This window comes from Thermobia domestica, chromosome 10, assembly GCF_964235325.1.
Source record: "Thermobia domestica chromosome 10, izTheDome1.hap1.1, whole genome shotgun sequence".
Classification (NCBI taxonomy): domain Eukaryota; kingdom Metazoa; phylum Arthropoda; class Insecta; order Zygentoma; family Lepismatidae; genus Thermobia; species Thermobia domestica.
In genome coordinates, this window is record NC_137463.1 from 138,116,597 (window position 1) to 138,143,304 (window position 26,708).

General features: G+C 36.6%; 2 protein-coding genes across 2 annotated transcripts in view; one reads left to right on the forward strand and one right to left on the reverse strand.

Annotated features, from left to right (window-relative positions):
• Nucleotides 1-9,168, reverse strand: part of LOC145662735 (uncharacterized) — a 206,600-nt gene extending 197,432 nt beyond the window's left edge. Inside the window, exon 1 of the transcript XR_014127088.1 lies at nucleotides 9,036-9,168. The gene's annotated coding sequence lies outside the window, so the exon portion shown is untranslated. The remainder of the gene's footprint in view (nucleotides 1-9,035) is intronic.
• Nucleotides 1-26,708, forward strand: part of LOC145662734 (uncharacterized) — a gene marked incomplete in the record, with an annotated part of 1,843,005 nt that overhangs the window by 1,527,761 nt on the left and 288,536 nt on the right.

The following is a 26,708-nucleotide window of genomic DNA, read 5'->3' on the forward strand; positions in this document are numbered from 1 at the left end:
AAATTTTGGATTCTCAGGAGTTAATTGATAACTCAAATGTTTAATTTGTGATTTATCTCTTGGATTTTTAAATAATACGAGATAAGAAGAATTTAAGCTCATATCTCTGCTTCCTTTTCCCTGATGAAATATGTTTTGTGTAATAAATAGTACACTAAGATTTCTATGATGAGAACCCTTTGTAAAGAAATCAACTATATTGCGGTTCACTTCACACATTTGATCATCAATAATAATAAGATGTGGTCCAGTTTCAGGTAAAAAGTCTTTTGTTCGAGGTAATCCTTCAATAAATTGTACTTTTGTCGAAATTTCTCTGTATGCATTTTGCCATTCTGCATAGTACCAATAAATATGACGAAACGATGTATTAACCACACGTGGTAAATTGGACAGGAAACGTATTACAAAGGAAGTTTTTCCACATCCACTTGGTCCGGCAACAATACATGAAAAGGGATGTTTCCACGTCGTGTCCATGTTAAAGAATATGATCATTCTTTCTTCATACGTATATTTATAAAGGGTCTTATTACATTTCTCTTCTTCTTTTGTTGGAAGTAGTGTAGCCATATGGAAGAGTATCATATGAATTTGGTATTCTACGTCGTTTAATATAATTTATCTTATAAATTTTTGTTTCGGGCATGCTGACGATAGTATGGTCTTTCCTGCGGCAAATTTTTTTCTCATTGGTAATTTTTACTTCCGTGGGACGAGATTCTTCCTCTTCTTCTGCATCCTCTTCATTATCTACTATCATTTTCTTCATTACATCAAAATTTAGGTGTTTTGAAGATTCATAGTTTAATGAAAAGCCTCGTATCTTGCATACTTGAAACTCCTTCTTCGTGCTGGGATCAAAAATACGTAAGCTGTAATTCTTCGGGCCCGCCGATACATATTCTGAAATATAGGCTTCTTTACCATATTCGAGGACTTCATTTGTTAAATCGCCTAAAAAGTCACCAGTTGGAATTGTACTTTCACCAGGTTTTTGCGTATAAATGACGGAATCAGTATCAAAATATAATACTCTTTCTTGTAGCTGATCTAAATATTTGTACAATTCTAATCTTGCTTGTGCTGTTGTGTATGCGGCTATGACAACATTTACTGTTGGTAGTGAAACAGGAACGTCATCGATGTATTGCCAATATACATATAACATGTCATCATTTACTGGGAATATTTGATGAACATCTATATCATGAGATGTTAATTTTTCATATAATTCCTTGGGTTCCTTAATAATGCTGACATGACCCATGTTTTCACGTTGACCAAATTTTCCCCAAAATGAATTTAGCATTAATTTAGCTAAACTTCTAAGTGCTGGATTATGTTTAATTTTGTTCTCATCTAGACGTATTCCTTCCTTTTCATAAAATTGCTGAATGTACTTCTTCTTTAATTCATCTGTTTCACACCATGCTGGCCATCCACTTGCTTCTGTTTTTGCTTTCAGGAAGGTGTTTATGTATTCTGCAAATAAGCCACCACTTTTTGTTTTTTCATCATATTGAACAACGTCATATGCCCATATTTCATGAATATCTATTATTTTGTATCCTTTTTCTAATGCCTTTCTTACTTCATCTGCTACCCATGTTCCATGTAGCACTCGGTCTTCATCGTTGTGATTACAAGGTGCTTGGTTTAATTCATCACAACATGTACGGCAGAGTGGAAACATCAATCTATCATTTGATTTATAAGGGAGGACCGGATGAAACAGTTGTTTTGGAGGCAAAATACTGAGCTTAACTAATCCTTCTACTTCTTCAATGGTGGGAATATTTGAATCTCCAGGCAGGTAGATAGTAGGGTGACGAATTGGAAACTTCTTAGTCTTAGAGATAAACGGGTACAAGGAAATAACATCTTTGTAATTTATGGTCTCTCCTTCAGATTCTTGTGCTTTATGATACAAACGTATGGCATTCACACGTCCTCCATAAAAAGCGTCACGAGGTTTTAATGGTGTTTTCTTTGTATACGGATGATTACTAACATACTTCTTCATCTCTTCATTTCCTGCCAATTGTTTTTTAAATTCACAACCCCATATTTCATGCACTTCACAGCCAAAATCTTTTAATTTTTGGATTTTCTTCTTTGTTGCTTCATATCGAAATTCCAAGGTATCTGTAGCATTGTTATAGATGGGTTTATCTCTGTCGTTAGGGTAGCAGTAGATACAACCATGTGTGAAATCGCCTTCATACTCCCAGACGTGTATTCTTCCTGTGTTGGGATCTGTCCATACACCATCTACTTTCATTGATGCTATTCGTTTTTCCTTACTACGTGCAGCATTGGTAATTTGGATGTTTCTGGTTTTTTCTTCCCAAGCTATCCATTGTACTGCTTCAACTGATTGTACATCTCTCCATCGATATCCGTTCTTTGGTATGATACCAATTGTATTTTCCTTTAAGAAATTTCTACGATATACCAAATTACATGCACTGGCAATTGTAATACATTCAAGTAAGGGATTGACATTAGTTTCAGATTCAAATGTATTCATAAATGAAATACAGGCTTGACGTAATACCTCGACATCCTGTACACAATACTTGATGAGTTCTTCTTTCATTTTAAAGGTGTCGTTTTGATGTTCGGTATACCATTGGAGAAACTTGCGTCTTTCGTCTACTTTCATAGTATCTGCTCCATAATATTTAATGTCTGGAAGCGGCCCTTCATAGGTTTGGTTCTCACGTCGATTAAAGAAGTGTGGGAAATATCCTTTGCACGATTGAAGCCCAAATGCACCACTTAATTTACTTAAGGGCATAGGAAGAAAGCTTAGTGAATCGATGAAGGTTACGTTTCCTATTTTAAGAGAGAGAATTTTTGCTCCATTCATGATTACTTCTGGAGTCCAATTCATCTTCTCAACCATGGTCTTAATGATGAAATGTGCGTCATATCCCTTTGAGTTATGGGCAACACAGATTACTGATTTAATGTTTGGTCGACGTTGTTGAAGATGTTTTAGAAAATCTTCTATTACATTTTCTTCGTCAAAAATATTTTCTCGCTTTCCACAAATGACACAATCATTCTTGATGTTGTTATCTTCATAACATTGGTAACATACATGTTGACTAACCAAGACATTAGGTATGTGTTCATATATGTTTGCGTCCTCATCTTCTATTTTCGTGTCTTGTGTGCATTCAATATCATAAAACAGAATCATAGCTTTCTTCTCCATGATGATTTTTTCATTGGCTTTTTTCGATTTTCTTCTTTCATTCACTTTCATGTAACATTCATGATTGGGTGGTACTATATCATAGCAAATGTTGCAATAAGTTTCTCCACATACGTGAGAACCTTTCTCTTTTACTACATAAATTTTCAAACACTGGGCACAACATTTCACAATGGAACATAAAGGCTTTCCATTTTGATACGGCGCTGACTTGTGATAGTCATAGCATGACTGTCCATAAAATTCTCGATTACAATCATTGCATGTAATATGGATTTCTTTAAAATCACATGGTGGCTTCTGATGACAACGAAAACATACAGCTGTACAATGTTTCAAATGTGCATGCTTGTTTTCATATTTCTTATGACAGCTTTCGCAATAAAACTTACAGCTAAAACATGCTGTCAAGCTTTCAATGACGTTGTAGTGGTTATTTATGAACAGTAAATTTAAAGCAGTTCTCTCGTTATCACTTGGTGGAGCTTCAAACATAACATCACTTCCTGAAAATCCCCTATACACTGTAATTTTATAATCCTTTAAATATTCCTGAAATTTACGAATTTCAGGAATTCCACCACCATGACTGAGATCTACATCGGCAGCTTCACACAGATCTTCTGCTTCTTTTTCTATGATATATTTACTTTGATTTTTTACATATCTATTATATTCAATTTGATTTCTTCCCTTGTATTTTTTCAGTCCTATGGCAACGACGATTGCATGCGCTAAACATCTTGTACCTGTGTTCTTAATTGTGATAATACCACGTTTTGCCTTTACATAATCGTCGGTATTCATAATATGTTGTTTCAAACGACCTTGGCCTCTCGGCATGCGCACATGATGAAAATTCACGATGCAATCTTCATTTATAAGAAAAGCCGCATTACTTTGCAGTACTTTCTCATAACTTATCCATAGAACTTCTGCTGAGAGATTTCTTGCTTCTCTGAATGACAACCAAAATGGACGGTGTCCTTCTCTCTCATTTGTGATTGTTATTCCTACGTAATCATGCTGGTCCACATTACGTAGTAAATAATCTATTAGTGCCCGTAGACTTGCTTCAATTGCCGTAAAAGGGTTTTCATCTGCACGCACGGGGGCTAGACGGAATCGTAGCATTCTACCCTCCATATTGTATCTTCTGTATTGTCTTCTTCGTTCTTCTATTATATGAAATCTATTGTGTCCATCATTACGGTTGTTATTTCCGAATCCTACTTGTATATTTGAATTTCGTTGTGCTTGAAATACGGCTAGCAATTCGTCCATTCTTTTTTCTATGTCGTCTAAATCGACTTCCATTTCTTCGTGTTCTGCACTAGCCTCTGCTAATATTTCCATAATTGAGGGATATATTACTTCTTCTTCTTCTTCTTTTCTGGAGTCGGGAAACAAATTGTTAATCCAATTTTCTAGTTCATTCGTGTAAAACTTATCATCTTCTTCTTCTATCTTCATCTCTTCCTTATTGTAATCCTCTCCTATTATTTGGGAAAACGTGAAATTTAGCAGCTCTTCTTCTTCATTTCTCCTTTCTTCGACGTCTTCTTCTTCTGTTCCTTCTTGTAACCACTTTATAATTTCTTTAATACGGCCTGATGCTTCTTCTGTTATCGTTCTATTGCTAGCACTGTTCAATATTTGTAATAGTTCTTCTTCATCATATTCTTCTTTTTCTACTGGAATTTGAATTTCAATAGTTTCTCTTTCTTCTTCTTCTTCTTCTGTTGCTGCTTCTTCTATTTTCATTTGTTCTTCTTCGTCTTCTTCTTCTTGCATTTTTTCATGATGATCTATTTCCATTTCTTCTTTTGCGTCTTCTTCTTCTTCTTCTTCTTCTATCCCGATTATGGCATTTATTTCACTTAAAAGAACTTGCGTTTCGTTATTTACGCCCACTACCTCTTCTTCTTCTTCTTCAATGTCATTAATGAAGATCGTAATCTCCTTCAGTAAATCTTGCGTACTCTCTTTTGCCATTTTTCTTCCTCAGATGTATATATACGTAATGCAATATATGTAAATGGTATATGTAATAGTATATAATAGGATATATAAATCTTATTTAAATGGAATATATATATGTATATAAATATTTTGAAAGGATATATAAGCGTTTAAAAGAATATACGAGTAAGTAAAATGTGATATATAAGTAATTAAAAAGGAATAATAATAATAATATCAACGGGAATAGGGTAAAGGGTTACACTTATCTTTATTTGTATGCAACCTAAAATAAAAAAGAAATGAATTTTGTTACTTATAAATCAATATATATTAGATATATAAATATATACTATATAAGACAGAACTTTATGATGTCAATGAAATAATCTCTCATCATACCTTTTAAATATTTTTAACTTTTCTTCCTATTCCATGGGATGAGGAGTGAAACAAATGTATGCTCACAATCTCTTTCAAATGTATTGACTAATGAAGATATGTAGATTACACGGTCTTTTATACTTATTCTGTTTTAGAATTTTATCGTTAATTTTAGTGAACACGAAATCCGTATTTCCTCCTCCTCCTCCTCTCTACACGTCTTTCTTTTATACTATCATTAATTTTAGCGACCACAAATTCAATGCTATCTTCTTCTTTACAACTTAACGAAAAGATGCTATTGACTTTCCCCGGAAAACCGTTCCTACATGTGTCTTATTCATATGCTCCCCTTAACGTGTGAATGAGGGATGGAAGACAATTTTAAACTAAAAGATTTCATCTCTTTTTCTTACGTGATACAGCGTTCATCTTTAGTGCACGGGAAGTCACAGATTGGAATCCTGTCACGATATGGAATCAACACTAGGAAAACTATGGAATCCATACTAATATTGTTTATTTTATATTATTTTTTACGTGTAAGAATACCACCCTCCGGGAGCCCACAACTTTTTACCCCTTAGATGTCATGTTACTGATTTCAAAGTGTCTTTATTGAATACAACACCTTCGAAAACTATAGAATCGATACTAATGTTGTTTATTTTACGTGTATGAATATCACCCCCGGGAGCTCAACACTTTTTACCCCTTAGATGTCACGTTACTGATTTCAAAGTGTCTTTATTGAATACAACATCTTCGAAAACTATGGAATCGAAACTAATACTGATTATTTTAAATTATTTTTACGTGTATGAATATCATCCCCCGTGAGCTCATCACTTTTTTACCCCTTAGATGTCATGTTACTATTTTCAAAGTGTCTTTATTGAATACAACACCTTCGAAAACTATGGAATCGGTACTAATATTGTTTATTTTAAAATATTTTACGTGTATGAATATTACCCCCTAGGGAGACCCCATGAGCTCACCACTTTTTTTTTTTTTACCCCTTAGATGGCATATTACTATTTTCAAAGTGTCTTTATTGAATACAGCACCTTCGAAAACTATGGAATCGGTACTAATATTGTTTATTTTAAAATATTTTACGTGTATGAATATTACCCCCAGGGAGCCCCTCGACAAGTGAACTTTATGTTACATAATATTATTACATGAGTACTGTACTTTGATCTAAGGGGACTCGGTGAATCAATGGTAAAGTGTTCACTTGTGATGCGATAGGGGACCTTGGTGATTTAGTGTCCACGTCTCATATAGCCTCGATGCTGAAAGGGACGCTATGACAATATAGATGAAAGTATTTTACAAGTACTTATTGTCTTTTCGAGTGCAAAATAATACGCGTTCAATACTACACAGAGGCTTGTAGTGTTTGAGCCCCGTCGCCCAAAGCTTGGACCTCTCCCAACAAAAAATTTCTTAATGCACGCCTGTGTACATAGCTAGTATACGAATTCTATGACGGGAATCTGAGCATTTTAGAAGAAATGATGATAATAATAGGGAATATTTTAACTACTTTCGTCCTTTTAAAGTAATATCACATACAGCTTAGACTATAATATGGAGAAAACTGTATAAAGTTCAACTTCCTAAATCCACTTAAAGAAATGAAGAAATGTTCTCTTATTTGAGAATAGACAATTGTTTTAACTTGAAGATTTGTGCCCCATGATGAAATCGTGGGGTGCTGTGGATCAGTGGTAAAGCGTTCACCTTCTGTGATTGGGGGTCTCTGGTTCAATCCTAACTTTCGTCGTGTGAACTTTGTGATGCATATAGCCTCGTTGCTGAACGGAACGTTAAACTCAAAAATCAATCAACATCATGTGTACATGAGTAACGGCATCCGAGATGTATAAGCAACACTAGTTTTGTCAAGTTTTAGATCTCAAATACTGTTTTAATATTACCTAAAACACACACACACACACATACATATCTTCGCTTCGTGTTGTCTGAAACCATGACCTAAGATAATGTTGACGCGACAGCTGGAGAACAACATTGAAATACAAAACATGTTCTGTTATCTTATTTTTCTGCTCTTTGCAAGTAGACATTGCAGATATAGAAACTCTCTCTCAGTTCGTTGACTTGTGTATGTGTATTTAACGTTAGATTTCACTCTTATTAACATTAGAAAATTATGAAATTAACTTCAGTGCCTCAGTGGTAGAGTGTTCACCTCTGGTGCATGAGGTCCCGTGTTCAAATCACGTCTTTTTTTTTCTATATACTTGTCATTAATTTTAGCGACCACAAATTCCCTGCTTCCTTTACAACTTAACGAAAAGATGCTATTGACTGTCCCCGGAAAACCGTCCTTATCATTTCATTTTACGTTCCAGAGGGCACGGTAGCTCAGTGGTAGAGCGTTCACCTCAAGTGCTTGGGTCCCTGATTCGATCCCAGTTCGTGCCCTATGAACTTTGTGGTGGACAAACATCATATGCGTGGATTTCCCTTCGGAGTTCATCAGTTTCCTTCCACTTTCTTCATTACATCATTTCATTCATTTTTTCATTATCACCTCACCTTCATTAGCCTAGTAGACGTAACCGTAGGACGTAAAACTCGATGGACAAACACCGTGTACGTGAATTTAATGCAACATTTCATTCATTCATTTCTCATTACCATCGTCCCGGCTGGAGCTCATGTGATTCGGATTCCACGTTAATCAGTAGGTCCACGTCTCATATAGCCTCGCTGCTGAAAGGGACGCTAAACTAAAATCAACTCAACTCATCAACTCATCATCACCGCCTGCATTAGCATAGCCGACATAACTGTAAGACGTAAAACTTAGTGGTTCAGATTCCACGATAATCAGTAGGTCCACGTCTCATATAGCCTTGCTGTTGAAAGGGACGCTGAACTAAAATCAACTCAACTCATCACCATCGCCTCCATTAGCATAGCCGACATAGAAAGACAGACAGACCTTGTTGGCTTTATTGTTGGACGTAAATCTCTTCATTGTTTAAAAGATTTCATTTACAGACAGAAAGACAGACGTATACATCATATTATCAAAATTAAAATACCAAGTCTACAGACACTTCTTGCGACAATTGCAATGCGAGCCAGAAAACATTCAAGAATTCCATCTTATCATTTTTCTTAGAAGCATCATAGAAGTTCACTTGAAAGAGACTAGCAAAACAGACATTCACATATATGTCGTCAACTGCTATCTAATTGCAATGTGCGTCAGAAACATTCAAGAATTTCATCTTATCTTTTTTTTCTCAGAAATCAACGTTCAGTATAATACAAACTCACTTTATTGAACCCGGAAACGCGAAGTAAATACATTGTCTGAAGTACATTTATAGTTAAATGAAATCCTAACATATTGTTTTATTCTTTCAGGAATAATCATAGACCGTAATATTTTTAATAATATATTTTTTTTACTTACCTATTTTAATAAAATCGTCTGATGATAACACTTATTCTCAGCTTTAGGCATCCAACGGCTCAACCACGTACAAAGACACACACACACACTCACTCACTATTACAAATATGAAGTGAAAGTTTTACGTGGAAGAGGATCGACACACACTTTACTCTTCTAACTCTGAATCACAAATGTTCTCTGTATACACATACATACACACACACATACACACACATACACACACACACACACACACACACACACACACACACACACACACACGTGTTTGTCTTAGAGAAACGTGTTTCAACAAGTTCGATCATGCCTACCATAATCGAAAACATATCTCGTTACGATTTCAATGCATAAGATAATATCTTTCACATCAAGACTTGAGAAAGTCATGTTTCATTTTGTTTACACAGGTATCTATATGGGGCTGTATTTCAATTCTAAATTTCGTTAACGTAGTTTTTTCTGCTATGGGAATATATTATATTGCAATTTCTCGTCACGACTTAGCAGCAAATTCATTTGTCATAATCTGATCTTTAATTTCTCTACATAAGTGATTTTAATTACTTGTCATAACAGACATCATGTGAATATTCATATAACACATTTCACATTCTACAATATGATATGCTATGAGAAGCTAGCGTTATTAGAACCCATTCGCAGGGGGTCTGGGGAGGAGTGTATAGGTATGTGTTTCGTTATGGGACTCATATATGGTTTCTTTTCTCATGTCTTTAAAAAAATTGTGAAATACAATATTTACCTTAGCAACTAAGTCAATTTCGTGAGAAGTTTGATCATTTGAATATCACGTCTTCTACAGACACTTTGTGGGAATAGGGCCAAGGGGGGCTAAGCAACACGATTTTGCATGGGTATGTGTTTCGTTCTGAGACTCATATAATGTGTCTCATCTCACGCTTTTAAAAAAAATCATGACATATAATATTTACCTTAGCAACTAAGACCAATTTCATACAAGCTCCTGAGAAGCTTCGATCATTTGAATATCATGCTTTCAGTTCATATTCTCCAGACATCTCGTGGGAATAGGACCAAAGGGGCTTAATCGCTTATGCTCTTTGAAGACAAAAATCAATCAATCAATCAATTGGGAAGCTTCGATCATGATAACTTCTGTGCTATCCGTAAAAGGCTATGAACATAGCAACTAAAGGCTTGTCGAAACTTGCCTTCCAATTCCAGGTGCTATGAACATAGCAACTAAAGAGGAGTAGGGGGGTAACGGGGGTTCAAATAAACCAAAATTTTCCCACGCACTTCTGTGGTAGCCGTAAAAGGCTATGACCATAGCAACTAAAGGCTTGTCGAAACTTGCCACCGAATTCTAGGAAAACAGGATCAAATTTCGCTGACTCAGCCATCCCAAGTGGGGTACATCTACTACAGAAAGTGTGTTGAAAAATGAAAAAATGATGTTGAAGTAACACAGAGACTGTGTTATATTGATACTTGACATGGTGTAATATTAAAATACTACACACTTTGTTACTTTCTTCGTGTTGGTGGAACTTCACCACAAATAACACTCAACACTTTTATCCACACTACCGACACTGACATGTTGTCTAATCAACACCGAAAATACTAACACAGATCCGAATTTAACACCGGTTGTGTTAAAGACGTAACACGCCCCATGCGTTAAACATCAACACCGCGGGGCTGTGCTGAACTAACACCGCATAGTGGTAGTCACGCTGACCTGTGTTAAAATTGAGTTGAGTTAACACAACCATTTCTTACTGTCTAGAACCTGCAATAAAAAACGGGGTTTCCATTTGAAATTTTCAAGCTGGGCCCTGAGAATCTATGATGGGACACCTAGAGCACTTGTTGTTTACACAATTTTATAGGCCCCTGACATGAGTACTTCCTTGCGTAACTATATTTCCCACACTTTAGTCATTTCGGTAATATTACAGGTCGCAAAGTTAGGGGACGTCGGTATGATGATATTTATTTTTTGCGATTACAGCGCGATCTAGAAAGATAACGAAAAAGTATTTCCAGCAAAAGCTGCTTATTTTTGGTCGCAGATCCGAATCTGCAATAAAAATAGGAATTTTCTATTTGAAATTTTCAAGTTGGCCCCTGGGGCCATATGATGGGACCCCTGATGGTACTTGTTGCTCACAGAATTTTATAGGCCCCTGATATTGGTACGTTCTTGCGTAACCAGATTTGTGACATTTTTTGTCATTTCGGAAATATTTAAGATCGCAAAGTGAGAGGACGTAGGTACGATGATATTCATTTTTTTCGATTACAGCTCCATCTAGAAAGATAACGAAAAAGTACCTCCAGCAAAAGTTGCTTATCCTTGGTCGCAGAATCCGAATCTACAATAAAAATAGGGGGTTTCTATTTGAAATTTTCAATTTGCTCCCTCCCCCGTTAGGGAGTGAAAGGGGGACTTCATTTTTATTAGTTAAATATATCTTTTTAAATATTGGATACGTGTTTTGCGGTTTTTGAATCTCAAGTGTATTTCTTGAGATATTCCACTGTCCCGACCTTTTTGTAACACAATATACACACACACACACACACACATATATATATATATATATATATATATATATATATATATATATATATATATATAGGGTGATTCCGTTAGTCCGTACCAGGCCTTTAAATCGAAAACGGTCCGAGATATGTACAAACTGAAAAACACGTATCCCATTAGTTGCAAAGGACAACAGAGCGAAGTAAAAAGTTTCGTCCTAGGGTGTCCCGCAGGGTCCCAGACGAGATCCAACTCAAAATTGTCAAATTGAAAGAAGGGTCACGTGGTATATCGCTTGAAAGCTCTTGCAAAAAGAAAGAAGCTACAACAAGTCCCGATTCTCTACGATCACCCTATGCAAAATGGCAGCGGGTCAAAATGTCATCAAAATTTGCATTGAAAACAATAGGGCCACCCCTATAAATCGGAAACGGGCAGCCAGAGGGAAAAACTGGAAAACAAGTGTCACATGATGTTCAAAGTACAACAGATTGAAGTAAAAAGTTTCGCCCTAGGGTCCCCCGCAGGATCCCAGACGGGATCCAACTCAAAATTGTCAAATGGAAAGAGGGGTGAAGTGGTATATCGCTTGAAAGCTCTTATAAAAAGAAAGAAGCTACAACAAGTCCCGATAAGTGATGGGTAAATTTCCGGGAAGATATTTTTCGGGAATAATCCCTGGGAATATTCCCGGGAAGATTCCCAAAATGGGAATTTATCCGGGAATTTATCTTCAATCAGAAAGAAAATTGCATTCTATTACTATATTATGATTTCAAAGTTAAATTAATTTTTATATCACATTATATTATTACTGTTGTCCACAGAGGATTCTTTAAAATGTATATTCTGAACGGTACTATGTTACTTTATTAACACTTTATTATATTTAGAAAGTACGCATAAATGTATATTTATTTACAATATGTTCTATCAATTAAATATGTGTGAAAAATTATATAGTAAATTTTATAGTAACAGTTTAAATTTATATGTAAGTGGATTTGCTCAACTTGACTCTATTACTGATATTATAAACACATTAAATTTATAAATGTTATAAACCAATTAGACTGGGTACATGCTAGAACCAATTTATCAACATTTGCGCATACATATTTATGTTCACCAAATTTGCAAGATACTTACTTATCTTTATATTTTAGCACGTAACATTGCCATACACGACCTTTCATTCTACCTATTTCTCGAGATTCCATACGTTAATTCACATGTAAAAGAAGTCCGAGTACTTCTTCAGAAATTCGAGTCAGAGAGAGGAGACAGCCCGACGTCTATTACTAATGGTGGTTCAGGGTTTATTAATAGTACTTCATCTCTATTTCTACATAATTCTAAATTACTTCACAAAATGGTTCCTTTTCATCATTTGTAAATTAGGACTTTGCTAATTTTGGCTGTTCTTTAGAATTGGTCGCCAGCTTTTGCAACTACTTTTTTGCGATAGACTATTCCGATGCGTTTGTTTTATGGTTTCATGCGTTAAAATACATTTTCAACATTAAATTCAGACAGCGTTGCAGAGCGAGCGTTAGCGAATGAAGGCGGTTTAGATCCCCGCATGGCACGTTGTTTTCTATCTTCGTTACCATCAATTCACTTTCTTTTCTCACATAATTCACTTCCACATACCTTTCCGTTTTGTATAAATCCTCTATTGCCCTAAAAAAAAAGTGTGTTCGATACTTTCTTGACTACTTGAACATCACTATCAACTCATTTCTTCCATACATCATCCTACTTTTGGCCCTCCAATACTAAACAATTACCTTACTTTTTAGTGCAAATGGAAATGGAACTTAAAAAATCACATTACTAGTTATATAAAGTACCGTCAAATATTTTTTAATTTTTTAACCTCCAAATTCTTTAAAACCTAGAAGTAAATCATAATATATTAAAATAAAGCAATTAGTCATATGGTTCTTATAATTTCGAAGATAAAGTAAAGAAATTGAAATAAATCCCTTCCCGGGAATTTATAGGCCAGGGACAAAACCCGAGAATATTCCCATTTTTAAATTCCTTCCCACCGGGAATATTCCCACTGCCCATCACTAGTCCCGATCAGTGACGACGCCAGAGGGGGGCAAGGGGGGCAAGCGCCCCCCTAGTAGCTACTTCTGCCCCCCTGACTGCCACCTAGACTGCCCCCCCAGACTCCTACAATCTTTAAACATTCTACATGTAGTATTTTATATCAGTATCATAACCAATCTCATTGTCAAATTGTAGTCTACTTTCCATGCGTTTACGATGTGGCAGATTAGTCCTCAAGCTTTCTTCTTTGAGCGTCTGAGTATGCACGCATATTTCTGTTTTCTAATTTAGCACCTTTTGAGGTAAATTTTAGTTATACTTCTTTCTTATGATTTTTAATTATTGCGCCTAGCGAAGAATAGTATATTTGGTCGACTTGTTTTCTTCTCATTGGATCAACTTCGATTGGAAACAAATTAAAGGTAAAACCAGTTACGTAACTTGTTTGTATTTATCCAGGTTTGAAGTTTTCAGTTTCATATTTTGTTTTATTTAAAGGTTCTATACTTCTTTTTTGTGAAACACTATTCTCGGCTTTCAATATTCAGAGGATGTGCTTATAACAGCTTTTTTTGCAACTACCAGGGCTTAATTTTTTGAAGGGGATAAAAAGAGTTATGTTTTCCCTTCCTGCAAATGATAATAACAAATTTATGGAATTAAATTGATTCCCAATAAAACGTATTGTCAGAGTGCTGATCTTTAGTTAGTAATTGGTATATACTAGTACTCCCTTACTTATTTTGTTTCAAAGTACTGACGTGAATTCTACCATATTGACTAGGAACTGTTGAAAAATTCGTAGCCCAACCCAGAAGGAGTGCACGTGGAATGGTGAAGTTTTACTATATGAGTAAATATATTTAAATACCTTGTATACCTTGCACAGTGCTCCAGTTTTAGCAGAAAAGTTAAAAAATCTGAAGATTTCCTCGCACCACTGTTCGTAGCATTACCCCTATCAGATCTAAAATGGCGTCGTTTCAAGTGTTATTTACATTTGGGAAATAAGTACACGTAATAGTTAGACGGAGCTAAATCTGCGGAATAAGAATGGTGATCTAGACATTGAAATCCAAGATTATGCAATGTCAATTGTGTTCGCAGGGGCTTGATGGACAGGTGTATTCCCCTGAAGGAACAGAATTCCTTTCTTTTCAGTTTCCGCGGCGTTGAACTTTGAATTTTTCTTTCAGTTTTGTAAGTAATGTAGAGATTCAGGATTAAATATCTGACCGTTGCGGAAGTAGTCTATGAGTACGACTGCATACTTATCCCAGAAGAATGTTGCAAACAGTTTTTCAACCTACTTCTGTGTCTTGAACTTCTTGGGGCGAGGGAGAAATAAGTGCTGCTACTCCATTGACTGTTGTTTCGTTTCAGGATCATAGTGGATGGTACAACCATATTTCATCTATGGTTACTATTCGTGAGCGAAATTGATCAGCATTACAGTCAAATTGGAAGGAGACTTCTCTTAATGCCGCAACTGTTTCATTCTCCTGACAGATTTTTGAGAACCCATTATGCCGAAAACTTGTGCATACCCAAGCCATTCTGAATTATGCTATCGACGAGTTCCAAAGAAATGCCCAGAACTGAGAAAGCGGGGTGCAGCCAGACCTCAGACTATAATAAGTATATCGTGAGTTTACTATACACTTTAAAAACTATATAAATAATAGCTTAAATTATTTTTGTCACTGAAAAACTGGGCCCCGGGCTATATCCACCACTGGCTGAAATGCTGCAATTTTCAAGAATAATGTCACAAATTGCATCCATGATTTCTGGAAGAGTCATTGCTTTTAATCATCCTGGATGTAAAGCATAATTTGTTGAGAAATCGCCATGTTTATACTAAGCCACTTACTTCTTCATCACTGTATATAACGGAGGAGAGTCCCGTGGTGTTTCACTGATTTCCTAATTAATTTACTTCGGTGACTTTCCTTGGTGGAACAAAATGTTATAACAGTTAGGATCTGGATGTTCGTGAAATTCGCTGTTTCGACACACATAATCACTTCAGAGGCCTGAATAAGAATTTCATTATTAATATGAAAATTTGTATTTGTACACACAGAGATATGTTTTTCTAAACTACGTTTCATTTTTCTACCTAGTACCTACACTCCTACTGGATTGGACTACGACATTTTCAGCAGCTCCTCGTAAATTCTCCTCTCTCTCTCTATCAGGGGCGGATCCAAGGGGGGGCGATCGGGGCGATCGCCTCCCCCAGAAGAGGAAGCTTTCTTAGTCCCTCTTCATATTTATCCACTGCAGTGGCGCAACTCGGTGGTGCAACTGCTTGTGAAGCATTGCTTTAAATTGCTGCCTTCGTTTGCTTCCACTGCAGTTGCTTCCACTAAAACGGTTGCCGCCACCGACCGCTCTCGCGCAACTGTCTCGAGCAACTCTCAGTGTCCGTCACTCGAGGAAAAGCATTGCTTTAAATTGTAGCCTTCGTACGGGGACACTGAAGTGGCGGTCACCGCACAAGGTTGCCAGTGTATCTCGATGCCAATGTATGTATATGTTGTTAAAAAAAAAAAAAAAAGGAAGAAAGAAAAGAAGAAAAGGTGCTGATCAGACGAAACATGCACACTTGATCTTTCCGTGCCTGCCCTAGTCGCGGGTTTACTACCCCTCCCCGATGGGGGAAATTTTTAACACAATAGAAAATAATAATGAAAAACTTATTTTATGCATACCTTTATTTCGTTTTAGTAGAAATTTTAATGAATTTTCATTTTACATATGTTGTGAAGAAAGACTTTAGTTACTATAAATTCACGATCTTTTCTTGTTGCTTGAAATAGTTACAGAGAATGATGAGTTTTACGATATGCGTTGGCGCAATAATGAAATAAATTCGTTTTGAATTTTCGCCCGTAATAATTTGAATATTCCAACACTAAGAATTTCATTAAAGGGAATAAATAATCGGATTCCAAGGGCGCCCATTAGGAGGGGCAAGGTGGGGCAATCGCCCTCCCCTACAGGAAATTGTACTTCAGAATATCGAAAATCCAATAGAATTTTTACATTACTTACAGCAAAATTTGAAACTATTTTTGAAACGTCGCTTATACTGCCCCCTTGTAAACCACAACATGGGCGCCCTTGTTGGATTGTTGAACTTTATCTAGATTTATATTGTGACAAGGTGTTGAGGAGCACATGCACAGTGGGTTGCGAGGGAAGTGCAATACACCATAATTACCCGCCTCTTCGCCACTGTCTACTGCAAGTAGAACGTTAAAATTCTATTTAGCTTCAACGACCAATGATTAACGCCAATAGACTTGCTAAATCAATTATTCTTTGGAGACTGTTTGACTTCTGTTATTATTATTATTATTATTAATAATAATAATAATAATAATAATAATAATAATAATAATAATAATAATAATAATAATAATAATAATAATAATAATATATTTTTGCACTTTTCTTCGTCTTGCTAATTAAATTTTTATTCAAAGTGCTCCCCTCAAAACGTTGCGCCCCTAGACTCGGGCCTAGTGGTAAATCCAACTCTGCCTAGTCGTTTATTATGTTTTGTTCTTTGAGTATTAGTCATTTATATTAATCACCAGATTAGCAGCCACCCCTTATGCCAAATGAATCATTTCCGGATACGTTTATAACTATTATTATTATCACGTAACGGGATTTATAATATTGTATTCTTAGTCCGCCGTCCGTTACTCCTACGATAACTCTTCGACAAATACCAAATTGTTATATTCTGTTTTTGCAATAGATATGTGGAGCGATTATGGTATCTCGTCCGAGTTCGTTAATGGAGACGATTAATCAACCGGACGTGGTAAAAATCAACCATTTCCGGTTTTAACGGTTTTAGAGCGAAAGCTATAATAGATAGCGAGAAGGGGTTTTCTCAAATCGATTAATTGTTCCAAGAATATCTTCCATGTCCATCCTTAATACTGTATTAAAACCGGAAGTGGTAGAAATCCAGTACGACTTCCGGTTTCAATATTAATCTATATAAAGAAAACCGATAAGAGAGCAAGTTCGATTTCCTTGGAATCGACTTAGCGTTTTAAGAATAGTTCGCATTTTCTCTTTTAACACTTTATTCAAATCGGTAGTGGCAGAAATCAACCATTTCCGCTTTCAGTGTTGATCGCCATAGAATAAAAACGATAATAGATAGCGAAAAGTGTTTTTGTAATCAATTTAGCATTTCAAATATATGTACTATCTCCCCTCTTAACCCTCTATTTAAACCAGAAATGGCGTACATCAACTACTTCCGGTTTAAACGTTGATTACTATAAGGTAAAAACGGTAATAGGTAGGGACAAGTGGTTTTCTGTAATCAATTGTGTCCCAAGAATAATATTCCATGTCGACTCTAATTTGTTTACTAAAACCAAACCTGGTACACATGTACCATTTTTGGTTTCCAGACTAATTTGAAAAAAAAATATTGGCACGCTCCACTTTATTGTCTTTACAGAATTACGTATTATTATTATTATTATTATTATTATTATTAATGTTATTATGATTAAATCATTAAGGAAAGAAGTAAAGGACGGAAATATGTTGTTGACAAAACCAAATATACCGTATATTGATGGGATTCTTTGTGGCTAAATGCTTAGAACTTTGCACCCTTGCATGAGTCGGGTTCGATTTTCGGTGGCAGGTACTGCAGTTTGTAGATCTACGTCCCGTGTAGCCTAGTAGCGTAGGTGTTGAAATGAAGTTGAACTCTAAGTAATTAAAATGAAATGAAATCTTCATAAGTTTTACGTCCCACGTTTATGCCGGTTAGGCTAAAGGAGACGGTGATGATGAGAAATGAATGAAATAGTGGAAACGGGAAACCCCGAGAAATCCCACGAGCACGGTGTTTGTCCACCACAAAGTCCACACGGCGCGAGCTGGGATCGAACTAGGGACCACAAGCACCGGAGTAAGTAATAAAAATATATAAAGAAAAATATTGGTAAGTGGAAGAGTATTACCTGCGTCTAACAAAAGAATATAAATTGAGAAATTAATTACAAAGTTTATGTTGACTTTGGAGCTGCAACACCTCAAAAAAAAAAAAAAAAAGTATGGATATAATATGCATATGTATATAGTATGAATGACAGCAAATTCTCCTCTAAGGCAAATCTCTTAGCAGAAAGAGAGCCGTCCTGTGAATCCTCAGGAACCTCATTCAAGCTAGTTCAGGCCAACTGTCATCCGCGGAACCTAAAATATTCCCCTTCATGTCAGCATCTTCAAAGCCCAGGGAACTCACTCAATTAAAAGGATTTAGTTCTAAGTATCTAAAAATTGTTCCAGTAGTCGGAACAATCAGGCTTAATTCCCTTTAAAAATGATAATAAATAAATAAATTGTAGCTAGTTAAAATAAAAATCGAGCAACCTCCGTAATTGAAGACTGCGACATTCTCTATCAGGAGCAGCCAACCTTTAATCACGAACCATTAACGGCTGTATGTGTGTTTCTGCGTGTTCCATGTATTTCTATGTGTCCTGGCAACACCACTCATAATTTGAGCAATAAAGGGGGGGGGGGACAGAAAATAACAAGAACCCTTGGTACCTGCTGTCGGTTGCTTGTCTTTTCATAATCAGTGGCGCAACTCAGTGTTTCCACTCAGTGGCCGCGAATGAAGGGGACCTTAGACCTTATTTTTCATATATAAATAAAATCCATCCCAAAGTTTGGAGCCGTTAAAAGTAGCAGTATGACAGCCCACCGCTCCCCCCAGAAGTCGGTCCTGGATCCGCCCCTGCTCTCTCTCTCTCTCTCTCTATATATATATATATATATATATATATATAAATTTTCGTAGATATATATATATATATATATATATATAGAAAGAGAGAGAGAGAGATAAGTAGAAATGTGTTACTGGTTGCATAAGCGAAAGTAATTCAATTTATGTTAGGCTTCAAAAGTTTCATTGAAAAATATTTCATGTGCAGACGTTACATATTTGTTAGTTACACATTTTACTTGAAATAAGTTTAATTTATAATCATATAGGCCTAATATAAAAACAGCAACGAAATACACAATGTAATGTAAAATAAGTCAAACGTAATAAATATGTCATTTTTGGTATGGCAAATAGCTGCCCCCCGAAAATGTATCTGCCCCTCCTTTGCCCCCCTAAGAACTTAAAGCTGGCGTCGTCACTGGTCCCGATTCGCTACGATCACCCTATGCAACATGGCGGCGGCTCAAAATGTCATCAAAAGTTTCATTGAAATGAATGTGAGAAAACACATATTCCAGTGGAATTGGCGGTAAAATTGGTGGACAGTGCCCGGTAGCCCTGAAGAGTTGTGGTGTTCATCATAAAAACACATCAGCGAGTGGTGCACACAGCCGAAATATTGAGTCAATGACACTAGTCGGTCGGGAGAAAACAACTGTTTTCACTTTGCTTGCACAGAATTCTTCGAGATGTGGAACGAGGCAAGCATGTTCTACCAATTTTTCCTGCATCTGTTTTGTAAGAGGTCTGGGGCTCTTCCCTGATCTTGACCTTGGTGTCCGCACAGGATGTGTGTTTGAAAGCCCTTTGTCGGTAGTTCTGATGTTGCTTCTTATGGTGGCCTTTCCCCTCCCAGACCTCCGACACTATGGAATCAAGGAAATTGAACACAGTATCCTCCCGACTGACTAGTGCAACGGACGAAATATTTCGGCTGTGTGCACTACGCGAGGATTTGTTTCCATGATGCACCCCATAACTCTCCAGGATACATCAATTATACAGAACATTCCCCTTGGACATGTTGTTTTGCACCATTTGCCCGCATTCAACCCAGAACCCAAAACGGCGGTATAAAGGGATCTGTATTCTGGACTTGCCGTGTGCTATCCAATGACGTATAAATCTTGCCAATCCCCGAGTGTCACGTTGCGACCCCTCCGCGTTATTGTGTATTTCCGTTCGAGAATGCATTTTCCCCCCAATTCTCGACCTAGGTTTGAATGATGTCACAGCCTGGTTCGTCTGTGTACCTATCTTAAGCTCAGTGTTCCTCAGTAACAACAGGCGAATAATGGGATTAACGCATGGTTCCAGCCCTGTCCTTACCTGCCCTGTTCTTCCCTATGCGTCGTGTAAAAGTGAAATTCATGAGACATTAATATCGTGAAACGTATAACTTCAAATGAAATACCGAATGAATAAACATACACATCTTTGATAACGATTACTGCAACTGGATTGTGCTGTTTGCTGGTTTATGTTTGTTGTACAAAACATACGCCTTTCGAGAGAAACAGTCACAGACAACTTTGAATTGAAAGGCACGAACGTGAGGTACGCTGGAACACAGTTTGTTCCACAGTAAGTTGAGCAGGCTTTGCTGAATGGTCGTTAGCACGAATTGTAGTGAAGTACTTGTGCTGTGCAAAAGTAATACACGCTACGAATTGAGTCGTGTGTGTGTGTGTGTGTGTGTGTGTGTGTGTGTGTGTGTGTGTGTCTGTGTCTGTGTGTGTGTATGTGTATGTGTGTGTCAGAAGGCTTCCATTTCATTGTAGAAGGTGGCACGTACTACCCTAATATCGTGTGTGTTAGTGCAGTGTCGGCTTAAGATAGCATTATACTGGAACTATGCCATATACGAACGGGGAGGCATTTGACATGTTAATGGTGTTAGAGGAATGTAGGCAAAACTATAGAGCTGCAGCCCGAATTTATAACGCAAGGTTCCCACAGCGACAATCAATTTCCCATAATGTACTTCGACGGTTAGCAAATCGTCTGAAACAAACAGGGCTCATACCACCTCAATATGGGGGTCACAAACATGCTCCAATTGTAGATGACAACGATGTCGTTATTGATGTTTTGGGTGCTGTCGAAGTACGTCCTAATGCGTCCTCAAGAGATATTGCCCGGGATCGCGGAATTAGTCAAACAAGTGTACTGCGTATATTGTGGAAGCATAAACGCTACCCGTATCATATCTCCTTGTGCCACGTGCTAACAGATGCCGACCGTAATAAGCGCCTCCAGTTTTGTAATTGGGCCCGTCAGAAATTGAGGACAAATCCAACGTTTTTCAGTATGTACGTGCTGTGGACAGACGAAGCAATATTTACAAGTGATGGTCATGTCAACCTACACAATGCGCATTATTGGGCTGCGGAGAATCGGCACTGGACACTACAGATCAACCGACAAAGACGTTGGAGCATCAATGTGTGGGGTGGTATCATTGGAACACATGTAATTGGGCCCTGGTTTATTGATGGAAATTTAACGTCGGCTCTGTTCCATCAATTCTTGACAGAACATCTACCGCAACTGCTGGAAAACATCCCACTTCATGTGCGGCGTAATATGTGGATGCAATTGGATGGTTGTCCAGCACATGCTTCTTGTATATGCAGAGGTGCATTAAATACTTTATTTCTGTACCGTTAGTTAGGAAGAGGGTACTTTCCTCCTCGCTCTCCAGACCTTACGTGCATGGACTATTATTTCTGGGGTCGACTCAAGGAGCTTGTTTACACGAATAGACCAACTACACCAGAAGATATGAGGCAACGTATAATGACCGCATTTCGAAGCATACGAGAGGCAGAGCTTGAAGCTGTGGGCTATAATTATTATCGCCGTCTGGACCGTTGTCTTGCTGTACATGGACGACAATTTCGGTAAAACGTGATGTAAAACGTGCTGTAGGAAGTGCACATCTGTTACACAACGGACAGCAGCCGTCTCCAAGGTCAATATGATATATTCTTTGTATGTTATGCGATGGTAAATTAATTCTTAGAACAACGTTAGCCGTTTCAATATAATATGCTTACCTGTCCACCATAACGCTTCCATTTCCATACTGTGTATGTTACTAGTGTTGACTACGAGACGAGACAACACTTTTGAGTAGTGTCATGAAAGAGAACTGAACAGGCTCTGTAGTATTGTACCCGGAAAACGTATGTTACCAAGGAAATATAGCTGTTCAAAATGTTCAGGTTCAGGGTCCTCCCCCTAGCAGAATCAAACAACTGCTAATTTGGAGGTTGACCCTTCCTGGATATCTCGAACTGGTTGCCGTGATATGTCATCATCATCATAGGTATTCTGCCTTTATTGGCAGGTCACTTGCCGCAGCTGAAAAAGCTTCCATGCTCCACGGCCCTCCGCTAACCTTTTCGTCTTCACGTATGATCTTTCTGTGTTAATATCATCCATTAATTGTAGTCTCCTTCGCCCCCTCCCTCTCTTTCCCGCCACCATACCCTCTAGGACGTCCCTCATGATACAATCTCTTCTTAGGCAATGTCCGAACCAGTTTTTCTTCCTCTACCTAATATTATCTAAAAGTGTTCTTTTCTCACCCACCATTTCTAACACTGTCATTCGTTTTCCGCTCTACTCAACTAATTCTTTCCATTCTTCTCCACACCCACATTTCAAAGGCTTCCAGTCGATTTTCGTCACCTTTACGTAATGTCCACGTTTGCGCCCCATACAGTACAACACTCCACACGAATCATTTTATGAGTATTTTTCTCAACTCTTTATTAAAGGGCCCACAAAACAGACTTTTCTTCCTCCTAAAGGCTTCTTTCGCCATTCCTATCCTTGCTTTTATTTCACGTTCGCATTTCATGTCATTACTAAGAATACTACCCAGGTATCGAAAACTATTCACTTGTTCTATTTTCTCCCCTCCTATTTTTATATTTGACACAGACCCCTTCGTTCCAATCACCATGGCTTTTGTCTTTCTAACATTTATTTTCATCCCATATTCTTCAAAGCCCTTTCTCATTTTTCTAACATTTTATTGATTTTCTTTTCAGATTCTACAAGAAGCGCCATATCGTCTGAAAATCTTATGCATCTAATCATTCTACCTCCTACCGAAATGCCATCATCATCATATAGGCTCTTTTTCACTATCTCTTCTAGATAGACATTAAATAGTGTTGGCGAGAGGCAGCATCCTTGTCGAACTCCCCTTCAAATTGCACTCTCTTCCGTCAGTTCTTCCCCTATCCTAACACTTACTTGTTGGTTCATGTATAAGTTTCTTATGAGTCTTCTATCTTTCCATTCCAACCTTATCTTTGTTAGAACTCCCAACAACAATTTCCAATTCACGCGGTCAAAAGCCTTTTCTAGATCAATAAATACAACATACACCTCTTTCCCTTTTTCTATAAATCTTTCACCGGTCGCCCTTAATAATCCAATAGCATCTCTTGTGCCCTTGCCTCTTCTGAACCCGAACTGCACTTCCTCAACATCTTTATTTGTTCTTCTATATAACCTTCTGACCGTGATATGTTGCACTTTTTAAATAATGAGACAATTGTTTTTCAGTTTTTACGTCTGGCTGCCCGTTTCAGATTTATATGGGTGGCCATATTGTTTTCAATGCAACTTTTGATGACATTTTGACCCGCCGCCATGTTGCGTAGGGTGATCGTAGAGAATTGGGACTTGTTGTAGCTTCTTTCTTTCTACAAGAGCTTTCAAGCGATATACCACTTCACCCCTCTTTCCCTTTGACAATTTTGAGTTGGACCCCGTCTGAGACCCTGGGGCGTAACTTTTTTCTTCGATCTGTTGTCTTTTGAACATCATGTGGCACTTGTTTTTCAGTTTTTCCCTCTGGCTGCCTATTTCAGATTTATAGGGGTGGCCATATTGTTTTCAATGCAACTTTTGATGACATTTTGACCCACCGCCATGTTGCATAGGGTGATCGTAGAGAATCGGGACTTGTTGTAGCTTCTTTCTTTTTACAAGAGCTTTCAAGCGATATACCACTTGACCCCTCTTTCCGTTTGACAATTTTGAGTTGGACCCCGTCTGGGACCCTGCAGGCGACCCTGGGACGAAACTTTTTACTTCGCTCTGTTGTCCTTTGCAACTAATGGGATACGTGATTTTCAGTTTGTACATATCTCGGACCGTTTTAGATTTAAAGGCCTGGTACGGACTAACGCAATCACACGATATATATATATATATATATATATATATATATATATATATATATATATATATATAGAGAGAGAGAGAGAGAGAGAGAGAGAGAGAGAGAGAGAGAGAGAATGGAAGCGTTATATGAGCCTGCGATGAGTTTTCGACTATGCCTCTGATATCAGTTATTATATTATGTATATGGAAGTGTGCGTAATGCTCACCACATTAGATTGTAACGTATGATTATATGAATGAAAGCAGGGTTCCATTGTCTTTCATTGGACATTAGCACCTTGAGATACTCTTCTTAAATTACGGGAGTAATACACTTGATCTCTCTTAACTTTTGAATTTATCAAAAAATAATATTCGTAATTGTTCTCTAGAACTGAGGTAAATTTAGATTGTCTGACTTGTGTCTTTCGATTGGTAAAAAATTCTAAGAATTCAAGTTTGAAGATGTTTACCTAATATCATCTTAACATTTCGAAACTTACTGCAGCTCACAGTCTAAGGTTACTGATGCAATCAGATTTTTTCATCTTTCCTTTGATTCTCACTCTTACATCTCGAACTATATGGATTCAATTCTGCTCACGCTTCGTAAAGTACTCTCATATCTATGATTCCATCATGACGAAATTCTTGTAAACAGTGTAGCAATATTTATTTATTCTAAATTTTTCCTTTTCTTTTCTTAGAATTGTAAATTTTTCCAGTGAGGTAAAAATTTTCAGGTAGTGAAACTTCAAAAAAAGAAAATCTAACTAAAAATTTTAATGAAAATAATTTAATACCTTTTCAAGAAGTGCAAGTAATTTTCAAACCAAAACATTAAATCGAAAAGTTTCAAAAACACATTTATTAATGGAGAAAATTTCAAGCTTGAAAAATTTAAACATGTTCAAACAATAAAAAAACACAATGACCAAAGACTTTTAGCCAAAAGTTTCAAACATTGTTTTAGATCCAAAATTTCTATACATATCTTCAAACAAAAATTTAAAAATCAAACAGTGGCCGATAAAAATTAAACAAAAAACTTGAAAATGATCTGTCTATCAAACTGCATCAAAGTTTCCACTGATCAGACAATCAGATTGCACCAAGAATTACTTCCCAGGAATTACTTTATGCTGTGCGCCGTAACTACAACACTAAGCTTTAGAAAGTTCAAACTCATAATTTTAAACAAAACATGATACATTTTGAAAAAAAAATAAACGAGAAATTCAAAGTAATCAGCGAATCAGATTGCACCAAAAATTACTTTCGAGCAATTACTTTAGGCTAAATCGTAACTAAAATATTAAGGTTCATAAATTTTCAAACACAAAGACTGATCCAAATATTACAAGAAAATATTGAAACGTTTAGAGAAATTTTAAACAGATTTAAATGGGACTAGCCCATCAGATTGCATCAATAATAACATTCCAAACCAAATAACAGTTTGAAATCTTTGAACTGTTAGTCGTAACTGCAATACTAAGTTTCAAAAATGTTCAAATTGAAATTTTAAGTTGCAAAAACATTTACAACACTAAGGATCAAAAATGATCAAATTAGAATTTATGAGCTATTTAAAAAATAAATATGTTTTCAAAATATTTGAAAATTTCACAGTTAAAATTTCAGTGATCATCCAATTATATTGTTTAAAAGAGAGTTTACGGCTAATGACCTTAGACTATGAATTGTGAGAAATTGTTATTGTTCATATTAGTCGATTTTTATGATTACATATAAATAATTACATATTATAATTACATTTTACCACCAGTGACCTTAGAGTATGAGTCTTGTCTGCAGTTCTCAAGTTCAAATTTTTGGAACTAAAATTTTAAAAATTACTGAAATACTTTAACGAAAATTTTGAAAATTTAAAAAAATTAAACAGATTTAAAAGTGATCAGCTAATCAGATTGCATCTAGAGTAACTTCTCATTAATTATTTTAGAATGAATCGTAGCCTCAACACTAGGTGTAAAATTTTTCAAACATTTATTTAAAAAAGTGAACAATGGCAGAAAAAAATCCAAACTTAACAAATTTTTAAAAATACAAAAAGTTTCGAACAAAGATAAATATTGCTTTG